At 43.6% G+C, this 10711-nt stretch overlaps 1 protein-coding gene across 1 annotated transcript in view; it reads right to left on the reverse strand.

The window, feature by feature from the left end:
- LOC116545492 (tubby-related protein 3-like) overlaps positions 1-9185 on the reverse strand; it is a 25384-nt gene extending 16199 nt beyond the window's left edge. Inside the window, exon 1 of the transcript XR_004266329.1 lies at positions 8993-9185. The gene's annotated coding sequence lies outside the window, so the exon portion shown is untranslated. The remainder of the gene's footprint in view (positions 1-8992) is intronic.
- Positions 9186-10711: the final 1526 nt, after the last annotated feature.

Below are 10711 nucleotides of genomic sequence, written 5' to 3' on the forward strand. Positions count from 1 at the left end.
GTCACCCAGGCTGGAGTGCAGATGCATGATCTTAGCTCACTGCAACCTCCACCTCTCGGGTTCAAGCAATTCTCCTGGGTCAGCCTCCCGAGTAGCTGGGATTATAGGCACCAGCTGTGGAGATGGCGTTTCAGCATGGTGGCCAGGTTGGTCTCGAACTCTTGACCTCAGGTGATCCAGCCACCTCGGCCTCCCAAAGTGCTGGGATTACAGGTATAAGCCACCAGCCCAGCCTGAGTTAATGTTCTCTTTTCCTTCATTTTAACTTAGTTATTGAATAGCAAGCCTAACTATAACCAAGTCTGGTTAGTAAATCAACACAAAACAGAAAGAATTCCTACAGGAAAAAAAAAGTGGAATAACTATGTTTCCTCTTATTTTTCTCAATGAAAATTTCCTATTTGCTTGGGATAAATGGGAAACCCTAAACATCCATCTTAAAGAAACACAGAAACACTCAAGCATGGCAGAGAATGCCGACAGAGCACCATTCTTTTGAACTATTCTCCAGTTACTAACCAGTAAAGACTAAACTGAAGATACCTGCTTGGCATGGTACCATAAGCCTGTGGTCCCAGCTACGCAAAAGTTTGAGGTAGGAGGAGTGCTTGAGCCCAAGAGTTTGAGGGTGCAGTGAGCTGTGATTGCACCCCTGCAGGGCAGCCTGAGTGACAGAGCAAGACTCCATCTCAAATAGATATAGATAAGATAGATAGATAAAAATTAACTGAAGATATCTACAAGGCCTCACCAATGCACAGTATACACAAAGATAATTTTCTGAGAATGTGTCCCATCTTACCCACCTTCATTTATGGACACCAAAAAATCCTAGACTTGAAAAGAGACATTAGTGGAAAACTGACAAAATTCGAATAAGGCATACGAATTAGTTAACAATACTGATTCTATATTAATTTCCTGATTTTAATAATGGAACTAGGGCTATATAAGATGTTAACATTAGGAGAAAGTTGGTCAAAAGTATAGAGGGATTCTGTAATATTTCACAACTTTTCTGTAAGTCTAAAAAGATTTTTTAAAGTCAGCTATAAAAAACATTAGTGATAAATCTAGGTGAAGGGCATAGGTTTATCAACTGTGCTTTCTTGTGACTTTTCAGCAAATTTAAATTTTTTCAAAATAAAAAAAGGAAAAAAGAATATGTGCATTTTCGTAATTTTTTTTCATAGTTGTGGACTGACTACCCTTAAAAATACCACTACTACTGGGTGCAGTGCCTCACACCTATAATTTCAGCACTTTGGGAGGCTGTGTGGGCAGATCAGTTGAGGTCAGGAGTTCAAGACCAGCCTGACAAACATGGTGAAACCCCATCTCTATTAAAAATACAAAAATTAGCCAGGCATGGTGGCCCACGCCTGCAGTCCCAGCTACTTGAGAGGCTAAGGCAGGAAAATCGCTTGAATGCAAGAGGTGAAGATTGTAGAGAGCTGAGATCACACCATTACACTCCAGCCTGGGTGACAAAGCAAGACTCCATCTCAAAAAAACAAAAAAAAATCTCATTGCCCTTTAATCCAACTCCTAAATTATGCTCACACAGTATTTCTAGGGAATGAAGACAGTATGAATAATGAATAAATTTGCTCAAGGTAAGTAACAGAGAAACTTCGATCCTACTTTAAAACATTACTTGTTCCATTGCTAGTCTAGTGCTATACTCAACAGACCATGCTGCCAAGTACTTTGAAGCGCTGAATAATGTTATTAATGACCCATGAGAATCTATGATTATGCAACACTCTCAACATTCCTGTCAACTTCTCTCAGCCTGTTAAGAGTAAATTTTTGAGCTGTTAGTAACACAAAATCCATCACCACTAAACAATCAGTGTTTCTTGCTGCTTCCTACATTGCGCTAGATAAGCATGCTGTAATCAGCACTCAATTGCAATTTGGCCAGTGATGCAGGAGGCTAAACAGGCTCCTTCTGTGGTGCTGGAGAAAGTAAACACCATCCTTGCCAGAAAAGCAGCAGGATAAGACTTGCAAATATGAAGACTTGAGCAACCAGTTGCTTTTCCCGATAGTAACTTGAGTGAAGGCTTCCTTTGGACTTAGACATTAGATATAGTTATCTTCTTTCATTAAATTAATGCAGTAAGTGCCAGTGTGCATTGATAAGGAAGACAACTTTGCAATTTATTTTGGAGAAATTCATAATTGTAAATATTTAGGAATTAGCTGCTGCATGAAGTTAAAATAAATATAATTTACAAAAATTTAGTTCCACTTAACCTATCATAAATAAATGTAGTAAGTGTGACTAGGAATTATTGTAAAGGTATTACACAGGAAGGATGAAGGAAATAAAAAGTTTACCTCAAGAAAACAGTTACAAAAAACAATTTTTTTATTCTTAAATCTAGTTATGCATGCTTAATTGAAGATTGACTAATATCCTTCAGGAGAAAAATTGTAGGGATAATTATGACTTTTACTTAAATTCACATACTTAAAAATCAGCAAGGTAGACTTCATCAAAATGAAAAACTTTTGTTCTGCAAAGATACTGTTATGAAAATTAGAAGGCAAGCCACAAGCTAGGGAAAATATTTGCAAAACATATATCCAACAAAAATTGTATAATCTAAAGAAGTCTTACAGATTAATTAAGACAAACAACCTAACTAAAACTTAGAGCTAGGCATGGTAGCTCACACCTGTAATCTCAGCACTTTGGGAGGCCTGGAGTTGGAGATCAGCCTGGCCAACATGGTGAAATCCCATCTCTACTGAAAATACAAAAAATTAGCCGCGCATGGTTGGGTGTGCCTGTTTTCCCAGCTATTCTGGAGGCTGAGGCAGGAGAATCAACTGAACTCAGGAGGCAGAGGCTGCAGTGAGCTGAGATTACATGACTGTACTTCCAGCCTGGGCAACAGAGCAAGACTGTCTCAAAAAATAAAATAAAATAAAAATTGGGCAAAAGCCTAGGCCACATAGGGAGGCCCTGTCTCTACCTAAAAAAAAAAAAAAAAAAAAATTAGCCAGGTGTGTGGTAGAATGATCCTGTGATCCTGTGGTCCCAGATACATGGGAAAATGAGGCAGAAAGATTGTCTGAGCCAGGAAGGTCAAGGCTCCAGTAAGTCATGATTGTGCCACTGCACTCCAGCCTGGGGAACGGAGTGAGATCCTGTCTTAGAAATAAGGTGGAGAGGCAGGGCAAAAGATTCACAAAATAACTTTTACGAATGGGCAATAAGCATATGAAAAGATATTCAATATGATTAGTCTTCAGGTAAATGTATATTGAAACCACAACATGGACAGGCACAGTGATTCACACCTGTAATTCAAGCACTTTAGGAGGCGGGAGGATCACTTGAGCCCAGGAGCTCACCACCAGCCTGGGCAACATGGTGAAACCGTCTCTAGAAAAAAAAATAAAATAAAAATTATCTGGGCTTGGTGGTGCATGCCTTTAGTCCCAGCTACTTGGAAGGCTGAGTTGGGAGGATTGTTTGAGCCCAGGAGGTTGAGCTATCATGATACCACCAAACTCCAGCCTGGGTAAGAGAGTAAGACACTCTTGAAAAATAAATAAATAAAAATAAAATAACTGTAAGCGGAAAAAAAAAGTTATCTGTGGTATCTACAGGAATAGAAGAATTGCAGAAGGATATATACAAACTATCCACAATAGTTACCTCAAAGGTAGGGTGTTAAAAAACAAAAGTATTATTCAAAACAGATGTTTTTTAATTAAAAAAAGGGTATTTTATTAATTATATCAGGACATCCGCTGACAAGGGTAGCAGAAGAGGAAAGCTTACCGCTCCCCTTAGGCTTTATTTTTGTAATTTCATAGATCCAGTCACCAATCATTATTCCCTTTCAGTTTATGGACATTTAAATTTAGCGCTAATAATCTGTTATTGACAAATTGATGTTTATACAGGTTACCGTTATACAGGAAACATTTCCAATCCAAGTGCTTCTAACAGTCTAAGAAAGTGCTTTTATGCTCTAAACAAAATTGGGGAGAAAGGAGGAAAGTATAGTCCAGAGACCATCTACAGAACAATACATTTTTAGAGCCCAAGTTTTTTTTTTTGTTTGTTTTTTTTCTTGAGATGGAGTCTCGTTCAGTCACCCAGGATGGAATGCGATGGCACTATCTTGGCTCACTACAACCTGCTCCTCCCAGGTTCAAGCGATTCTCCTGCCTTAGCCTCCCCAGTAGCTGGGACCACAGGCATGTGCCACCATGCCCCTCTATTTTTTTTTTTGTATTTTTAGTAGAGATGGGGTTTCACCATGTTGGCCACGCTAGTCTCGAACTCCTGACCTCAGGTGATTCGCCCGCGTCAACCTCCCAATCATGCTGCAATTACAGGTGTGAGCCACCGTGCCCATCTCCAAGTTTTATCTTGAAAATTAAATTCTGGGTTTTATTTCATAATGGAACAGGTTCCATTTTAATATAAAAATAACTCTCACTGCTCTCTTAAGTAATATTCATAGTTTGAGTAACTATGACCTTCCAGGAAAAAAATACTTTTATGATTTAGCACAGGGGTGGCAAACTACAGCCTGGCCTATTGTCAGTTTTTATATTGTCTGTAAGCTAAGAATGAATTCCACATTTTTTGTTATGTTTTGAGATGGAGTTTGCTCTTGTCGCCCAAGCGGGAGTGCAATGGTGTGATCTGGGATCACCAAAACCTCTGTCTCCCATGTTAAAGCAATCCTCCTGCCTCAGCCTCCTGAGTAGCTGGGATTACAGGCATGCACCACCACACTGGCTAATTTTGTATTTTCAGTAGAGACTGGGTTTTGTCATGTTGGTCAGGCTTGTCTCGAACTCCTGACCTCAGGTGATCTGCCCCACCTCGACCTCCCAAAGTGCTGGGATTACAGGTGTGAGCCATCAAGACCGGCCTATGAATTTCACATTTTTAAAAGGATAAAAATATCTGAAGAAAAATATTTTGAGACATGTAAAAATTATATTAAATTCAAATTCTAACAAGGTGCAGTGACTCATGCCTGTCATCTTAGCACTTTGGGAGGCCTAAGTGGGCAGAATGCTTGAGGCTAGGAGTTTGAGACCAGCCTGAGCAACATAGTGAGACCCTGTCTCTACGAAAAGTTTAAGAATTAGCTGGGCGTGGTGGTGCACACCTGTAGTACCAGCTACTCAGGAGGCTGAGGCAAGAGGATTGCTTGAACCCAGGAGTTTGAGGTTGTTGTGGGCTGATTGCACCACTGCACTCAGCTTGGACAACACAGTGAAACCCTGTCTCAAAAAAAAAATTATCACTGTGTAGAAAGTAATGAATAAAAAAAGAAAAACATCTTCAAATTCCAGTGTCTATAAATTCTTATTGAAACAGACACATTCATTCACTTACCTATTATCTATAGCTACTTTTGTGTTACAACGACCAAACTGAGTAATAAGTAACTGGGATAGAGACTGTATGGCCCACAAAACCAAAAATATTTGGTCCAGATCTTTACAGAAAAGGACTATTGGCCAGGGGTGGTGGGGCATGGTGCATGCCTATAGTCCCTGCTGCTAGGGAGGCTAAAGTGGGGAGATGGCTCAAGTCTAGGAATTTAAGACCAGCTTGGGCAACAAAGCAAGACCCCTGACTGAAAAAAAAAAAAAAGAAAAAGAAAAGGTTAGCTGACCCCTGGCTTGGCCTATATTAGTTCAAACTAATTGTAAGTCCCCATTTTTTTTTCCTTTTTTGAGATGGGATTGCCCGGCTGGAGTGCAGTGGTGCCATCTCGGCTCACTGCAACCTCCGCCTCCTGGGTTTAAGCAATTCTTTCTCCTCGGCCTCCCGAGTAGCTGGGACTACAGGCACATGTCACCAAGCCTGGCTAATTTTTGTATTTTTAGTAGAGACAGGGTTTCACCATGTTGGCCAGGATGGTCTTGATCTCTTGACCTCGTGATCCGCCCGCCTCAGCCTCCCGAAGTGCTGGGATTACAGGCATGAGCCACCACGCCTGGCCTAAGTCCCCATTTAGAGATGTGTACTGTGTGGTTAGAGCACAGTTCCCAGTGCAACTTAACCTAGTAAAGCCTCAAGTTTCCTAATTTACAAAGTGAGGAACTGACACTTAGCTCACAAGGTAATTGTGAAGATTAAATGAAACTTGGCTCATGGTAAGCATTCAAACTGCAACTGCTATCATTTTTTTTTTTTTGAGGCAGAGTTTCCTCTCTTGTTGCCCAGACTGGAGTGCAATGGCACCATCCTGGCTCACTACAACCTTCGCCTCCAGATTCAAGCGATTCTAGTGTCTCTGCCTCCCAAATAGCTGGGATCACAGGCATGTGCCACTGTACCCAGCTAATTTTGTATTTTTAGTAGAGATGGGTTTTACCATGTTGGTCAGGTTGGCCTTGAACCCCTAACCTCAGGTGATCCACCGGCCTTGGTCTTCCAAAGTGCTGGGATTACAGGCATGAGCCACCATGGCAGCCTAGATTTTTTTTTTTTTTTTTTTTAAAGAGACAGGGTCTCGGGCCAGGCATAGTGGCTCATGCCTGTCCAGCATTTTGGGAGGCCGAGGTGGGAGAATCCTTTGAGGCCCGAGTTCAAGACTAGCCTGGGCATTATAGCAAGATCCTGTTTCTTGACAGAGAGAGAACACGAATGAGCACGATGGACCAACAGACAGACACAGAGTCTCACTATGTTGCCCATACTGGTCTTGAGCTACTGGCCTCAGGCTATCTTCTTCCTCCTGCCTCAGCCTCCCTAAGTGCTAGGATTATAGGCATAAATCACCATGCTTGGGAAGATTATTTTTGTTTTTGAGGCAGAGTCTCACTCTGTTGCCAGACTGGAGTACAGCGGCACAATCTCGGCTCACTGCAATCTCCGCCTCCCGGGTTCAAGCTATTCTCCTGCCTCAGCCTCCCAAGTATCTGAGACTACAGGCGCATGCCACCAAGCCCAGCTAATTTTTGTATTTTTAGTAGAGATGGGTTTTACCATGTTGGCCAGGATGGTCTTGATCTCTTGACCTCGTGATCTGCCCACCTCAGCCTCCCAAAGTGCTGGGATTACAGGCGTGAGCCACTGCACCCGGCGTTCAATACTTTTTAATACTACAAATGAATGTATTACCTTAAGCTTCACTTCAGTGAGAAGACTAATGATTTCATCATAATATTTTACCACCTTTCAAAAACTTCTGCATAATCTTTCGAATGCTGGAAACCCAGACATTTCTAAGAACTCCCCCTGTATTAAAAAAATCTTTAGGCTGGGTGTGGTGGCTCATGCCTGTAACCCCAGCACTTTGGGAGGCCGAGGCGGGTGCATCACCTGAGCTCAGGAGTTTGAGACCACTCTGGCCAACATAGCGAAAACCCATCTCTACTAAAAATACAAAAATTAGCCAGGCATGGTGGCAGGCACCTGTAATCCTGGCTACTCGGGAAGCTGAGGCAGGGAGAATTGCTTGAACCCGGGAAGCGGAGGTTACCATGAGCTGAAAATGTGCCACTACACTCCAGCCTGGCAACAGAGCAAGACTCCGTTTCAAAAAAAAAAAAAAATCTTTGAAAGCCAAAAGTCGTATTGTTACTGAAACACTGTTAAAATATGTTGTCACTCGGCTAGTTGCACTTAAGTACAGTTCCCCTTAGTGAATACTTACTACTGCATGCCAGGGATTACATTAAATATCTGCTGTTTAATTCTCACAATAACCTTTAAAAGTAGGCACTATAATCTCATTTTACAGAGAGATATTAAACTCACAGATGCTCTAAATGAATTTGGGGAGAAAGGAGGTGAACTCCTTTCATATGAGTTTCATATCTCTCTGTAAAATGAGATTATAATACTTACCTTGTAGATGTATTGAAGTTTCTTCCTACAAAGCTAAATAGTAATAACTTTATTTTTCCAGAAGCATATTTCAAAAATATATCAGGCCAGGTGTTGTGGTTCACGCCTGTAATTTCTAACCCTTTGGGAGGCCGAGGCAGGCAGATCACCTGAAATCAGGAGTTGGAGCCCAGCCTGACCAACATGAAGAAACCCAGTCTCTATAAAAATAAAAAATAATAAATATTTCTTGTTTTCTTGTTACAGCTTTATTTTCTACACATCACAGGAAATTTTTTTTTCTTGAGATAGAGTCTCGCTCTATCGCCAAGCTGGAGTGCAGTGGCACGATCCCGGCAAATTCCATTTTCCGGTTTCAAGCAATTCTCTTGCCTCAGCCTCCCGAGTAGCTGGGACAATAGGCACGCACCACCACGCCCGGCTAATTTTTTTTGTACTTTAGTAGAGACAGGGTTTCACCGTGTTGCCCAGGCTGGTCTCAAGCTCCTAAGCTCAGGCAATCAGCCCATCTCAGCCTCCCAAAGTGCTGGGATTACAGCACCGCGCACGGCCAATTTTTTTTTTTTTTTTTTTTTTTTTTTTTAGAAATGGGGGTTGGGGGCCGGGTGCGGTGGCTCACGCATATAATTCCAGCACGTGGAATAGGGGGTGGATCATGAGGTCGAGAGATCAAAACCATCCTGGTCAACATGGTGAAAACCGTTCTCTACTAAAAATAAAATTCAGCATTACCCGTCCAAAGCAGCGGTGTCAGAACAAGTTACTAAACGACACCCACAATCTCCCGCTCTGCCTCCTGGGAAGGGCTGGGTCCCCCTCTTGTCTGTGACACCATCGGGCCTATAAGCGGAGTGGGGCCAGCGCGCCTCCCCCAAGAGAAACCCGAGGCCCAGAGGGGCTGAGGGAGCCCGACACGAAAACTACAGAAGCTCCTAAGCAGGGACCTGAACCAAGGTCTCTGCCCACGGCGCGGGCTGTAGAGACGCGGCTCCACTTGAGAAAGGGGCCCCCACACGCGAGTCCCTCCCTGGGTCACCAAATCCCGAGTCCTGCCCTCTCTCCACAGGACTCCCTGAGAGGACCTCAGCCTTCTGGCTTCACCCCTCCGCCTCACTCAGGAGACCTGCCACGGCCCTATCTGACCTGTCATCGCTGGAAGACTCCATGCCTGCCTCGAAGAAGCGCCCACCACGACCTACAGACTCTTCGCTGCCCTCACTAGAGCGGCAAGGCTGGCACGCCGCCCTGTCCCGCCTCCAGGCAACCTCATTCCGCACTGTCGCCGCCGCCGATTGGTCCGTGTGCTCGCAGCTCCTGTCTCATTGGCTACTGCCGGCCCAACGATGCCTGAGGGTTGCTAAGGGGCAGGAGGCGCGCGGGAGTTAAAGGCGCCTGCGCGGGGGCGAGGGGCTGTGCATAAGGGCTTGGTCCACTAGAGGGCCTCGCGGGGCCGGGACTGAAGGTGGAAGGATGTGTTCGCCTTGGCTGTGCCCACCGAGCGGCCAGTGGGCGTCTGGTCAGTGGAGTCACCCATGCTCAACCAACCACCACGACCGCAATGGCTGCCCGCAATCCCACCATTTTTACCAAACCCACACAGAGCTCTTCCCAAGGTCTGCCCTGTGAGGATGTCCAGACCCCTGCTGCCTCCCATTCCGGCCCCTGCCCTGATACCAGTGGCCTTCGTGGACCCACTCTGGTACCCTCTCCAGCAGTCACTCCCAGTGATTCCACTGCCTCAGCCTCCCAAGCAGCTAAGATTACAGGTGCACACCACCACGCCCGGCTGTATTTTTAGTAGAAAGGGATTTTGCATGTTGGCCAGGCTGGTCTCGAACTCCTGACCTCAGGTGACCCACCTGCCTCACGTCCCAAAGTTCTGGGATTACAGGAGTGAGCCACGCACCCAGTCATATGGTCCTTTTAAAAAATTGTTGGCCAGGCATGGTGGCTCAGGCCTATAATCCCAGCACTTTGGGAGGCCAAGGCGGGTGGATCACGAGGTCAAGAGATCAAGACCATCCTGGTAAACATGGTGAAACCCCGTCTCTACTAAAAATACAAAAATTAGCTGGGCATGGTGGTGCATGCCTGTAGTCCCAGCAACTTGGGAGGCTGAGGCAGGAGAATTGCATGAACCCAGGAGGCGGAGGTTGCAGTGAGCCGAGATCACGCCATTGCTCTCCAGCCAGGGTAACAAGAGCAAAACTCTGTCTCAAAAAAAATAATAATAATAAATAAATGCTTGATGACTCCAGTTATTGAATTCAGTGAGCTAGTGCATTAGAAGACAGATGGCAGTGGAATGATAATCTATGAATGGTAATAGCAAAATTAAAACCTCTGAATTAGTCTGTTTTTACACTGTTATATAGAAATACCTGAGAATGGATCATTTATAAAAAAAAGTGTTTTAACTGGCTCATGGCTTCACAGGTTGTACAGGAAGAATGCCTAGGAAGGCCTCAGGAAACTTACAATCATAGTGGAAGATAAAGTAAAAGCAGGCATATCTTCACATGGCCAGGGCAGGAGGAAGAGAGAGAGAGGCCAGGTGCTACATGCTTTTAAGCAACCAGATCTGATATTGAAAGTATGCTTTTTTTACTAGCATCCATTTTCCTGAACTGTATTATTTTTTCTTCCCATGACCATGAATTATAAACACAACTTCACCTGATGACAATTTTTTTGCTTTCATCAGTAATAATGAATTGAATCAGTGTCACTTAATACTTGAATAAATTTTTTATACTGAAATAATAAGGGAAAATATCTGTGCACAATTGAATTATCTTCCAAAATCTGATACTATTAACATAAGTAAATGCATAGAATAAAAATTAAAATATGAAAGCAGTA

The sequence above is a fragment of the Sapajus apella genome, unplaced genomic scaffold (genome assembly GCF_009761245.1).
Source record: "Sapajus apella isolate SASKATOON/1434 unplaced genomic scaffold, GSC_monkey_1.0 scaffold277, whole genome shotgun sequence".
In the NCBI taxonomy this organism is placed as follows: Eukaryota; Metazoa; Chordata; class Mammalia; order Primates; family Cebidae; genus Sapajus; species Sapajus apella.